Below are 14334 nucleotides of genomic sequence, written 5' to 3' on the forward strand. Positions count from 1 at the left end.
ACACTGTGTTCACTCCAAACAATTCCCTTGGTTCTTTATGAAGTTAATCCTTGACCAACACAACCATTTTCTTGATGTATTAAAGTTTTGAAATCAGTTAGTAAATGTCTTTTAACTTTTTGTTTGTTTTCCAGAATAGTTTTCCCCAGTCTCTGTCTTTTGCATTTCCATGCAAATTTTAGAATGAGCTCCTTAATTGCTATTAAAAAATCCTAATGAGGGATCTCTGGGTGGTGCAGCGGTTTAGCGCCTGCCTTTGGCCCAGGGCGCGATCCTGGAGACCCAGGATCGAGTCCCACGTCGGGCTCCCAGTGCATGGAGCCTGTTTCTCCCTCTGCCTGTGTCTCTGCCTCTCTCTCTCTCTCTCTTTCTGTGTGTGACTATCATAAATAAATAAAAATTAAAAAAAAATCCTAATGAGATCTTCAATAAGATTGTGTTGCACCTGTATCTTTTTGGATAGGAGCTGACATTTTAATAATACTGGCTCTTGTTTTCTATGAACATGGTATATCAATATAGCTATTATTTAGGTCTTTTAAATTTTTTTCTTAATATTTTGTAGGGTTTTGTGTTTTGTTTTTGTTTTTACAAATCTTGCACATACTTTAATACATTTAACTCTGAATATTTCTGTTTTTGAATGCTGTTGAAAAGACTTTTACCTGTTTTTTTATGTTTATATTGTATGGGTATATATTTTATTTATACATTTTGATTATAAATGTAATACTATAATGCAATAATGCTATTACTACTGTGGGAAACAACGGAAAAACCAAAAATTAAATTTCCTTGCTGCCTACAGCCCACTGACAAGTCCTTGAAACAGCTCCTCTGGGAGCTCAGCTGCCTCAATGTTGACACTTAGCTAAGAGCAAAAGTGTCTTAGCCTGACTCCCTGGAACCTGTAAGTCTACTTTAACATACAAAAATTCCTTTTGAGACTTCCTTTATCTCTACTCCCCAAGATACATATTAGCGATCATTCTCCAAGCATATGGCTCCCTGGTACACATTTGAAGGGTCTCATGATTGAGGGTTTACTGGATAGTAACAAATGACCTTTTTCTTTTTCTTTTTTTTTTAAATGACCTTTTTCTAACAAAAGCTTGCCCCCTCAAAGTCCTGGAAACCTTGCTTCCAAAATTCCTTAGAGATTCTTGCCATCCCTAACCTGCTCCCAGCTTGAAAGTATATAATCAGCTACTCCTCATGACCCAAGTGCAGCTATTTCTGCCCAGAGGTAAAACCATCTTTTTGCATTGAAAACATCTCAAGAATTCTTTCTTGGCTCTCAGCTCTGAACTCCAATATTTTTACATCATTATATACTTTTGTGTATATGGTCTTTTTTGTATATTTTTTATTGGAGTTTTATTTGCCAACATATAACACCCAGTGCTCATCCCATCAAGTGCCCCCCTTTATGCCCATCACCCAGTCACACCATCCCCCCGCCCATCTCCTCTTCCACTACTCCTTGTTCGTTTCCCAGAGTTAGGAGTCTCTCATGTTTTGTCACCCTCTGTTTTTTCCTACTCATTTTATGTGAACATTTGTTTTGGTTTCTCTTTAGTATATACCAGGGAGTGAAATTGCTGGGTCAGATGGTAACTGTGCTTAACTTTTTAGGAACTACTAAATTGTTTTCCATGTTGCTGTACCATTTCCGTTCCTATCAGCATAATATGAAGGTTTCTACTTTTTTAATATCCTCATCAACATTTTGTCCTTATGTGGCCTTTTAATCATAGCCATCCTAGTGGATGTGAAGCGGTATTCCATTGTGTTTCATTCCTTGCTTCTCACTGATTTCGATTTCCTGGATGATAGTGATACTGAGCAATTCTCCATGTTTATTGGCCATTTATATATCTTCTTATGGGAAATGGCATTCCCTCATTCTCTTCTTATGAGAAGTGGGTATTTGGATCCTTTACTCATTTTTTTATTTATCTATTCATTTATTTTTGGAGAGGGGGAGGGGCAGAGGGAAAGAGAGAAACTTAAACAGACTCCATGCCCAACATGGAGCCTGATGTGAGGCTCAATCTCACAACCCTAAGATCATGACCTGAGCCAAAATTAGGAGTCTGACACTTCACTGACTGAGTCACCCAGGTGCCCCCAGATCCTCTACTCATTTTTTTTAAAGATTGATTGATTGATTGATTTCAGAGAGAGTGAGTCAGCCAGAGTGGGGAGGGGCAAGAGAGAGGGAGAAGGTCTTAAGCAGACTCCATGCTAAGCATGGACTCTGACACAGGACTCAGTCTCATGATTCTGAGATCATGACCTGAGCCAAAACCAAGAGTTGGATGCTTTATTGACTGCACCACCCTTTACTCATTTTTAAAAATTGAACTGTCTTTTTATTATTGAGTTTTGGAAGTTATTTGTATGTTCTAGATATAAATCACTTGTCACATATATGATTAACAAGTACTTTCTCCTCTTTTGTGTGTTGCCTTTTCACTTTTTTTGATGGTGTCTTTTGAGGCACAGCAATTTTTAATTTTGATGATGTCTAATTTATTGGTTCTTGTGCCCTTGGGTTTCATAAGTATGAGGCCATGGTCATGGCTTTTTCAAGGTCATGACATCTTATGCCTGTATTTTCTTCTAAATGTTTGATAGTTTTAGCTCTCTTAGGTCTTTGATTCATTTTGAGTTATGTTTGTATATAATATGAGATAGGGGTTCAAATTATTTGTTTCACATCTAGATAACCAGTTGTTTTAGCACCATTTGTTTTAGAAGCTATTCTTTCACCATTAAATTGTCTTGACACCTTTATAAAAAATCAATTGACAATAAATGTGAAGGGCTATTGCTTCTCAAATTATAATTTCCAAGTATTGCTTCTAGCATAAATAAATACAATTTAAAAAAATATATAATTTATGTCCTTTGACCTTGCAAAACTACTTATTGGTTCTAGTAAATTTTGTGTACATAGATTTCTTATAATTTTCTATATAGTTGACATCCTCTTATCTTCTGATAATGATGGTTTTATTTCTTCCTTTCCAGACCAGATGTTTATTTCTTTTCCCTGCCTTATTCCATTGGCTAGAATTTCCAGTGTAATATTGACTTAAAGCATTAAATACAAACAACCTTGCCATTTTCCCAAATTAAGGAAGTTTTATTCTATTTCTGATTAACTGAGAATTATCTTGAATTGTTGTTGAATTTTTTCAGTTAATTTTCTTCTCTGCATGTAGTTAGATTATTATATATTTTTCTCTTTTAGTATGTTAATAAGGTTATGATAATGTTAGTTGACTTTTGATATTAAACCAACCTCAAATTTCCTGAATTAAATCTCAATTTGTCATATTTTATTATTTTTAAATACATTGCTAGATTCATTTTCTTATTTTCTTTTTTCTAGATTTAATTTCTGAAATTGTTTCTATGGTTATGAGAGTTATGGATATGCAGTTAAAATGTCCTTTTCTAATTCTGCTATTAGGGAAATCCTGGCCTCATAAAACTTGTTGGGAAGTGCTCCTTTCTTTTCTATTTTTAAATTTTTAAAATTAAAATTTTTGTTTTGGAGAGAGAGAAGTGTGAGTGGGATGGTGAGAGGCAGAGGGAGAAGGAGAGAGAGAATCTTAAGCAGGCTCCATGCTCAGTGTGGAGCCTGACACAGGGCTTAGTCTCACAACCCTGAGATTAAGCCCTGTGCTGAAATCAAGAGTTGGATGCTTAACAAACTATGCCACCCAGACGCCCCCTGTCCTCTTTTCTATATTTTGAAAGAACTGTGTAGAATTGATATGAATATGTAGTTGAATATTAGGTAGAATTCACAGTGAAGCAGTAAAGTTATCAAGTGCTATGGTATTATTTATAGAAAGAATTTAAACTATAGATTTACTTTCATGATTTAATTTAGCTTATGTATTTATTCTTAAATGAGCTTAGATAGCTATAGGAGTTTGGTAGTTGTGTCTCTTAGAAATTTGTTCATTTTATGTGCACTAATTGGTTAGTGCACATAAAATTTTTAAAAAATTAAAAAATTTTTATTTAATTAATTTATTTTTAAGCAGCTCTACTTTCTGGTGACTCCAAAATTCAGGCCTCTTAGGGAAAGTCTATAGGAAGGTCTTTTGTCCCAATTATAGATAAATACTTTTCTGAGTTTTATGTGGTTTGACAGTAAAAGAGACAGAAATATTTGTGAGTCCTTTACCACTGGAAGTAATCAAACAGCAGAGGGCACTTGCAGGCACTTGTTGCATTCCAGAATGACAACCATCCTTTTGTGGGAGAATGGAGCCTGGGAGGATGAGACAATCTTTGCAGACATTTCCAACCAGGGGAATATATGCTATTGGGAGCAAAACAACAGTGTTGAGGAGAAGTATAGATCATGATGTTGAGGATGTTTATATTTTTGAATAATTATGTGTTGTGTACCTCACATATGTTAGTTTTTATCCTCAGAAGAGGGCTATGAGATAAACATCACCTGATTTTACAGATGAGGAAACTGAAACTCTGAGAGTATAGTGTGCTGCTAATTTTGTGTCCTCGCCCCTTCCCACATAACATTCATCCTCCACTCTGCTTTTTCACCCCAGGAGGCTGATTGCTGTGAAGTGCCACGGGGAGCCACTGTCAGGGGATCAAAATGTGGAAAGGTTCAAGTTCAAGTCAGGGTATTTCTTTTCTGTTTCCTTGTGCTTCTGCACCATGTCTCTGATAGTGGCTGCTTCAGCTCATGCTGGATCCCAGTAGCACTCTTTCCTCTGCTCATCCCTTCAGGCCTGTGATTACCAGGTCCTGGCTGCCTCTACTGTAAAGGTAACAATCACTTTGTTAGCTCCCTTAACTCTATCAGATTCTCTCAACTCTGGAACAACTACTGCACTAAAGTCTGATCGCTTGTATGATGTGAGTGATAGATTCCTAACTGATATGATAAACAAAATGTCCAGAATTAGTTAACTAGACCTGATTTTGGTTGACCAACTTTGTCCCTAATGGCTGGTTTGGGTAAGCAAACAAGTCAAAAGACAGGGTAGAGAGTGTCTCATTCTCTCATTCAGCCAGTAGTGAGATGAGGTGTTGGCTCTGGCAGCACTGAGATGTGTCCTGGATCTAGAAAGAAGAGGTAGCGGGGGCCTAGAGACCCTGGTTCTTGTTCTAGATTTGATGGCGAGTTGCAGAGCAACCTTGAACTGTTCCTTTTCTGGGGCCCTCGGCATTCAAATTTCAAGGGCAGCTTCTTCACTTCTTGGGGTTTCAGAGTACCTATAAGGAAATGATTTTGAAAAGTGCAAAACAGAACAAGTATATAAGATAGCTTTGTTTTCATTGTTATCAATAGTGGAGTCTGCAGGCTGTGGGGTTAACTATTCTGTCCATTTCAGTTCTGAGCTTGAAATGGGATGAGAAAAATTAGCAGAGCTTTCCATCCTCTGCTCCTTCAGGGTTGCCTACTCCTCTTCCATACTGGGCTTTGGGGATGGGAGGACTCAGCCTGATGTGGCCACTCATGGTCCTCATTTAAGGCTTGTTCAGGTCCTACTGGACAGAGAGCAGATTTCTAGCTTTTAAGAAGAGGACAAATTAAATCTGCAGCAGCAATGAGCTTACTTTGGCATTTTTCATGATTTTTGCAGCATTAAAAACTTTTGTCAATGTTTGTATTTAATAGCTTCTGCCTTGGTGAAATTATTGAGGTTCCCAACTGTGATTTCAATGGTTCTTAGAGTAGTAGAATATTTGTAAATTGTTATAAGAAATTAATAACAACCTAATAAATGGAGGGAAAAATAGTAGAACAGGAATCAATGACTACAAATTTAAGTGAAATAAAAGAAGGAAAACGTATATATGTTTGGATAACTAAATAGATATATATAGATGTATAGATATGCATTTTTTACTTTGACAACTTTGTTTATTTGATACAGCAGGGAAACCTGATAGAAACATAGTCTTGTTTTCTACTGTGATAATTATTTCACAAAGGAATAAGAGGAATCCCCGTCCCTGCCCTACACTCCAGTGTATTTCTGAAAACTAGTCCCAATACTTCTTGAAGAGCCTTTGATTATGTGTTTCAATGTCTGAGTACATGGCTCAAAATCAAATACATATCATTGGAGATCCAGTGCCCCCTACGCTTCTAACTGAAACCAGAAATCTAGAATTTTATGTAAAATTTTCTTTTTTTTTTCTAGTAGACAATGATTTTATTGCTTGAGTACATAGCCAAATTTATGCGACCAGGGCAGAGGCTGTGGATGACTCGTATTTCCAATTGGGAGGGAGGACTCTTTTGGTCTTATAATATCGAGCCAATCGGTGAATACGGCTCTCAATCAGAATCAGTCAGAATTTGGCATCCTTATCCTTTCTGTTCCTCTCAAGATGCTTTCGAACAGCAACAGCTTTCTTAATCAAATGGTACAGATCCTCAGGGAGATCAGGTGCAAGTCCCTTGGACTTAAGAATTCTCAAGATTTTATTGCCTGTCACAAAACGTACTTGTGCAACACCATGGGAGTCTCTCAGGATCACACCGATCTGCGAGGGAGTCAGACCCTTCTTGGCCAGTTTGTAGATCTGCTCCTTCACGTCGTCGGACGTCAGCTTCAGCCAGGTGGGGACGCTGCGGCGGTAGGGCAGAGCCGACTGGGACAGGCCCTTCCCGGGAGCGTGCATGCGACCCATGATGGCGGCGGAAAAGCAAAATTTTATTTTTTAAAGGATGAAAACATTTATGTTAAAAGCACACACTCTGCAGACCTAGCCAAAACTACTAGGGTGAACCTATGAAATTACCTTTTGTGAGGCCATGCATTGGCTATTTGCCACCTTTAGTTTAAGCTAACAAATTTTGGGGGCGAGGAGCAGTAGTACATTTTTAAACTGAGAAGTAATGTGTGTTGAGTGCACTGATACTGAATTCAAGTGCCTTGAATCTCCCATTTGTACACACTTGTGTCTGTATACCCATCACTCAAATAGAGATGGGGACATTTCAGTACTCAAAAGATGCCCCTGTGCCCTCCCCCTGTCAATGCTCAATCCCCCATTAAGGGGATTTTAAACAGAGGAAATGACCTAATAAAGGTGGGGGCAATGAGCCTCCCTGAGGGCAGGAAGGGAAAACAGGATTTGGGGGGTTCAGGATGGTGGAAGGAGACCTTTACTGCCTTGTACATACCCCGAGATGCTGGGTAGATGACAGCTTCTTAGCATTCTTAGAAAAGCTTCCCAGATATTGGGTATGCTGAGTCTGAGAGGGCCTGAGATGGGCTTGGTGGGGAGAGATTAGAAGCACAGCTTTGGACTGGACCACACAGGCCACGGGCCGTGGGTCGGCTGGGAGCCTGGAAACTGACAGCCCCAAAGACTGAAGACATTTGAAAGTGTGAGGGTTCCTGAACTACAGAGGTGGGAGGTGCTATAGCCCAGCCACAAAAGTTGATGACAAAGTGGATAGGAGACAATAAATGAGCCAGATTCATTTATTTAGGCTAAAACAGACATGTAGTGCCTATATTTCTTGCACTGAATGTCAAGAAGCAAAATCATATGTGTTATATTTATTTTATTTAAATTTTAATGGGTAGAGCCCAGCCTGACGGGCTGTATGCCAGGTGTATTGACTGAAGTTCTGATCTAGCCCTGTTTCTAGCCTGAGAAGGGTTTGCACAAATGAGGCAAAATTTCAGCTACTTTGCAGCCCCTCGATGAACCAGCTTCCAGATTTCTTTTTTTCTCGTAGATTTTTTTTTCTAATACACAAAAGGGAGGCTGTGGGTAGGGGAGACCTGGTAAGGGATTCAAGCCCATCAGTGAAGAGCTACTAAGGATTGCAACTTTTTTCTAGTTGCAGGGAGGGAATTGGCACCCCTCAGTAGTAAGAGAAAATTCAAATGCCCTTTTCTCTGTGAAATCAGCATGTCAGCAAATGCCCGATTTTCACCTGGTAACTACTGGCACAGTATTAGTGATGCTGCAGAGTTCTCTTTTGAACATCATCTGGTTCCTGTTGGCCTCTGAGCCTCTCAGATGAAAAGTGGCTTTGTTTAGGCATGTGCTAATGCCTGCTATTGTAACTCTACTTGCTTACCTCTTCTCTCCACTCCCAAGGAGCAGACTTGGAGTCCTGTCCTTTCATTCAAGGTGACTGAGTAGACAGTGGTCTCCCCAGTAATCAAGGGTGCACCAACAGCTCCCTATGCCTGGCCAGGTTTGACAGAGCCAGCTCTCCAGACCTCAGTTCTCTCCAACCTCCACTACAAAGTATGCACTCAAACGAAAGCTTAGGTTAGAATGTTTGCTCCAGGAGGTACTCTTCAATCAAGGGGCCTTTGCCAAATGGTAAAATGTGAGCAGCATAAAGGGGTATTTATAGGTTTAGGAGGAAGCCACATATCTTCAGGTAACTTTCACATTACAGGTACCAGTTATGAGCTAAGGGCACAAAGAACCAGTCATTAGCTTAGTGATCTGGGACTAGGTTTTCACTTGTTCCCACAAGGTTCTCTGCCTCTATTTACTATCTCTGTAGGAAGTGACAAGCTTTCTTAGACTGGCTCAAGCTAAAAAGGACGAATTGGCTCAGCAACAAAGAATTTTCAGGTTTCAGATATGACTGAATTGAGATGCTAAACAGATGTGATATACCATCTCTTACCTCTTGCCTCTAATTCACAGCTTTGTTTCCTTTTGGACTGGTATCACTCTCAAGCAAGTTTTCCTGATACAGGAGCACCTGGGTGCCTCAGTGGTTGGACGCCTCCCTTTGGCTCAGGGCATGATCCCGGGGTCCTGTGATAGAGTCCCACGTCAAGCTCCCTGCAGGGAGCCTGCTTCTCCCTCTGCCTGTTTCTGCCTCTCTGTGTGTGTCTCTCATGAATAAATAAATAAAATCTTAAAAAAAAATTTCCTAATACAGTGGATCTCAGCAGTTCCAGGCTTTCATCTGGCTACTTATAGAGTCAGCATGACAACTCCATGTGCCATCACCAGAAGGATCTACCATCCCCTTGACACCAGTCACTAACCAGGCTGGGGCTTCAACCAACACATGGCTGGCCCTCCACCTGGGAGTTTCCTTATACTTCCTAATCATAGAGGCCTCCTTCCTTTCAGATCTTCCTGTGGTTCTCATTAGTCCTGTCCCTGTGCTACCCAAACCTTTCACAGGGTCCTGGTAAATCAAGGGAAACAAATGTGACAGATGACTGTAAAGCTGCCTGCTACCTGGTACCTATGTAGAGTAGCCCCAGATGCTTTAGCCCCTATGCTAGGGGACAGGTCTTAAAGCAAGAGGTATTAGACTCTTGTATTGACTTCACAGTAACCTTTTCATACGGCCACAGGATATGACTTAGAGAAGCATCACCTGTACCATGTAGGTATGTTTGCTGTCTCTCCCAGGAATGAACTGCGTGTTCATGAGTGCATGCATGTGTGTATGTACATGCACACATGTGTCCACCTCCTGGGATTTATGCACTGTTTGTGCTTATGCATCTTGTGCTGCCACTTGGCAGGTACTCTGTAACAGTAAGGTAGCCATCACTACTGGGGAGCCAATTATCTATAAGGTAGCATTAGAGATAACTGTTAAGCATTAGTGATTTAGTAGAAGTTGTTTCTATGAGAACACAGAAGGGAAGTGGAATGTGGGCCTAGGAATGGAAGCATGTGGTACTAAGCAAAGACCCATAGAAGAGCATCCAGTCTGAGCTGCCTTCAGCATGAATCATGTCAGTCTACATGAATCCCCGTAACCCTCTATGTCTTCTCTTTGCAGTTGTCCACCGTGGAGCCCTCCACTCTTCGCTTGTTGGCTGTGAGTCCCCACTTGTATTTAGAGTTGAGCCCAACTCCCTACCTTACTGCAATAGTCCTGTCACCAGTCTGGTGACTAGTCTGGTGACACAGAAGACTATGACTAGTCTTTACTGTTTCAACAAATGTCACAATAACTTTTTCTGTAACACCCCATTCCCTACAAGTTTCACCTAAGAAAAGATTTGCATGAGACCTTCCTTTTCAGGCTCTACATCAAGGGAACCCTACCTAGTACAGAAGTCAAGCTCAGCTATGATCTCAGGGGAAGCCTAATCCTGGACCCATCCTGTGGGGAGTTCTGAAGCATAAATGACACCTCAGAGCTTGTCCCGCCTTGAGGCAAAGGACCCTCACACCAGCCATTGGCCACAGATCCTGGGGGTGAGAGCTGGAGAATAAACCTTCCAGGCACCCTTGGCTGGCTGAGTGGTCAAGGTGGCCCCAGAGCCCCCCAGAAAAGTGCCTCAAGACCATTGCAGGCGGGAACTTTTGGTACCAAAGTCTGCAACATAAGGTACGGGCACACTAAGCCAATAAAACAAGATTCATGGGGATTGAGTGGGTTACCAACACGGTTCACCTCAAAGGGCAAAGAAATAAGGCTGCAGAAAGTGTGTGGAACCAGAATTCTAAATTGGTGCCACCTTAACTACTGGCAGTCATAAGGATATTCTAATGAGCTGACAATAGGTTGCTGTTTATCAATTTGTTGCTACTTATATAACAAGAAGTACAGAATACTTACAAATCCTTGTAATGGGGATTCCTGGGTGGCGCAACGGTTTGGCGCCTGCCTTTGGCCTAGGGCGCGATCCTGGAGACCCGGGATCGAATCCCACGTCAGGCTCCTGGTGCATGGAGCCTGCTTCTCCCTCTGCCTGTGTCTCTGCCTCTCTCTCTCTCTCTCTTTCTGTATGACTATCATAAATAAAAAACAAAAAACAAAGAACAAAAAACACAAACCGCCCCCCAAATCCTTGTAATGAAATATTTTCCCTTTATTGAAGCAGTGTTTGGACCTAAATCATAAATTCAAATTAGTTTCTTTTTCTAAAGTTATAATGACTTGAAATTTTATTTGATTTGGCCCCAAAGTATTACCTGAAAAGCAATTTTATTGTTTTATAGTTTAAATCATCTGTGTGAAATAAAATTCATTAACCTTATTTACATGTGTGTAAAAATTATGACACTGTAACCAACTAACATTTCTAAATAGCATTTCTAAATGCTTTTTATAGCATAACATTTGTACTGTAGCTTTGTTACCAACATCTCTGAACCCACTTAGCACTGGAAATTTCCAACTTTGCCTAAAACTTGAGTAATTGAGTTGTCTGGCCAGACGATGCCTCACGTGAAAACCATGTCTTCTCCTCCAGGGACTGAGGGAACAGTGGCTCACTGAGGCCTACTTTTGCATAGTCTTCTTAGGATGGTGGCAGAGAGCTGACCCCCAGAGGGTCTGGTCTGGAGATCATAAGCTGGGAAATGTCATCAAACTTTGGGATCTTTCTTTCAGAGCTCCTCTCTGAAAAGGCACAAACTTGACAATCTTTGGACATTCTTTGTGTCTTGGTAAACACAGTGTCAGAGAGCCTTTCAAGAAAGCCTTACAAGCCTCAAGGAATGAACATACAGTTCTCGGAGTGGTTAAGACATGCTAGCCATGAAGCTCAGTGCAGTGCATCAATCTCAGGCTTGGGCTTGAGACCAGGCTTTGCCACTTGCTACCTATGTGATACCCAGTTCAAATCCCCTATCACATGGACTCTTCACAGGTCCTCTGCTCCCACACTGCCCCTGCCTGTAATATTTCCTTCATTTTATAGCCAGAATGATTAATTTGAAGCATGAGGATGATTGTATCACCTAATTAATAAGCTTCCCATTGGTTTTCTATTGCTGCCTCATAGGCAAAGACATTATGTTTAACAAAAGGCCCACCTCCACTGCTTGTGTCCTCTAGCTGCACTGCCCTTCACTGACCTTTGTATTTACCATTCTTCATCTGGGGAAGGTGAAGATGTTGTATGTGCTGTTCCTCTGATGAAACAGTGTTCTTCCCTCCCTTGTTGGCCAAGTCATCTCTTAACTCATCATTCTGGTTTTAAATCAAGGTCACTTCAACTTTCTTGACTGGATCAAATCCCCTGCTGCATCCCCCCACGAGCTCCTTTAGAGAAGCTTGCTGACATTCTACTTTCATGACCAGCACCACAATCACAATTTTCCATTTGCTATTGTATTATATCATCTTTTCCTTAACTGAAGTCTCTGTGAGGGCAAGGGCTACCATAGCTTGGTGTCTGCAACTTTTGTTAATATATTGAATTAATGATGAACAAGAATGACTTCAAGGTTTCCTTACTCTAAGATAGGAGAATTTATTCCTCCAATATCTCTGTAAGGTTAATAGTAAATGAAAAAATATATGTATATACATATACATGATATATGTATATATCATGTATATACCGGGATACACCCCAGGTATCCCCATTGTCCCTTGGGGATACTTTGGGCTCTGGGTGGGAGCCAGCAGTGGTGGGGCAGGGCAGGAGTCCAGCAAGGCGTCTGGGCATACATGTCTGAGAGTAGGAAAACCACACCATTGCACCTTGCCTTTGACTTCCTAACATTCAGGTCAGTGAATCACACAGGGTAAATCGTGAAGAGAATTAAAGCAGTTCATTGCTCTTGGAAGCTGTGTCTTGAATTTAAGTTCCTCTTGAGGTTAAAACTGTCCATATGAGATAAGAAAGCTAGATGAAACTCTCCCACCCAACAGGTACTGCTCCTCAAGACCCAGCTTTCCCCAGGTGTCTGGATAGAACTGAGCCTCCTGCCTTTCTGTGAACTGGCTCATTTATTCGAGAACATTACTGATGAAGATTTTTTACTATTTCTTTGGCTTTGGCTGATCTTGCATTTGGGTGTTCAGACCACAGTGACTGTGGATCTTTGCAAAAGTCCCTCCAGTTTCCTGCTTATCAACAAGAGGGATACTTGACCAGTACCTCCAGGAAGTTCATGATCATTTTGGGTGTTAGTTTCTGAAGGACACATAGAGGACTCTGAGGACTGTTACCCAGCCTTGGCTCTTTACAGAGCTGGGCAGGTTAATCTTTCTTTCAAAGAGGAAGCAGTATGCCAAGTGGTCCTGGCTCCACAAAGGATGAAGACTCCAGCCTTGGTCCTGCAGATGACCAGCTTGATGACTTTGGCCTATGGCCTACTTTCTTCCAGCTGTGGTTGAACGTGCTCATGTTGGGTGATGTCAACTCTCATTCTCCAGAATCTTCTGACCCTGGCTATTTCCACAGTAGTTCTGGAAGCTCTGGGCCTTTGGAAGTTTCCCAGACCCACTACTATATTGCACAGGTGGGGGCAGAAGGCTTTTCATTCACAGCCTTGAATCATGGTGAGTGTATTTCTGCTATGACACAAACTCTGTGTTCTTTTCTGTCAGTGGACCCAAGGCAGCTTTCTTTTCCATATACTCCTTTCCCTGGTCACTGCTGGGGCTGGGGAGGAGAGAGGATGAGCCCAGCACCGTTCCACACAGTGCCTCGTACATGTAGATTCATGCTGGCTCATTGAGAATAATATTCATCAGCAATCCTTCCAGATCTCTTTGTGCCATTAACTCTGTGCTAATGCCTGGAGGCTCTGGTCCTTTGTTGTTTGGTTTGCTTCTGTGTGACTGAGCAGAAATTATGACTCTGTGATCTCACTGGCATTTCCAGGTTTTTATTAGTCCTGAAAACATGCCTGCCTTGCAATTCAGTGCACTGGGAGCCTGAGTTTTTCCAAGTCTCATGGCTCTCAGGTTAGAGTGGGATTGCAAAACAATAGTTAGACTTTACTGGCCCTGTGAAGGACCTTACCTCTGAAAACTTTCCTCTCCAAGTAGTTTGGAAAATACCTGAGGTATGCCTCATAGCAATCTGAAAATTATCATTCATGTTGGTAGAGTTGAATAGTGTTCTCCCAAACTCATGTTTATCTAAATCTCAGAATGTGACCTTACTTGTAAATAGAGTCTTTTCACATGTAATTATGATATCGTACTGAATTAGAGTGGGCCTTAAATCCAATGACTCGTGTTCTTATAAGAAGAGACACACGTGGAAAAGAAGATGTGAAGATGGGTCAGAGATTTCAGTGGTGCTCCACAAGCAAGGGATATTCAGGGCCACCAGAAGCTGAAGAAGCAGAGATTATATCCTTCCCTACAGACTTTGAAGGTGCATGGCCCTGCTGACACCTATGAATTTTGGACTTCTGGCCTCCAGAACTGTGAGAGAATAAATTTGTGTTGTTATAAGCCACTCAGTTTGTAGTTAATTTGTCACACAGCTCTAGTAAACTAGTTCAATATTCTTATACACCAGCCTTGCATCCCTATGCTCCTTCCACAGATCTATTTGAGGGTGAGGGCTCCCAATGCCACTGCTGCTGCCATCCTAGGTAGCAGCCCTACCCTCTGCT

General features: G+C 41.2%; 1 pseudogene; it reads right to left on the reverse strand.

Moving 5' to 3' along the window:
* Window positions 1–6187: 6187 nt before the first annotated feature.
* On the reverse strand, window positions 6188–6722 carry LOC144320260 (small ribosomal subunit protein uS15 pseudogene; annotated as a pseudogene).
* Window positions 6723–14334: the final 7612 nt, after the last annotated feature.

This window comes from Canis aureus, chromosome 9, assembly GCF_053574225.1.
Source record: "Canis aureus isolate CA01 chromosome 9, VMU_Caureus_v.1.0, whole genome shotgun sequence".
In the NCBI taxonomy this organism is placed as follows: Eukaryota; Metazoa; Chordata; class Mammalia; order Carnivora; family Canidae; genus Canis; species Canis aureus.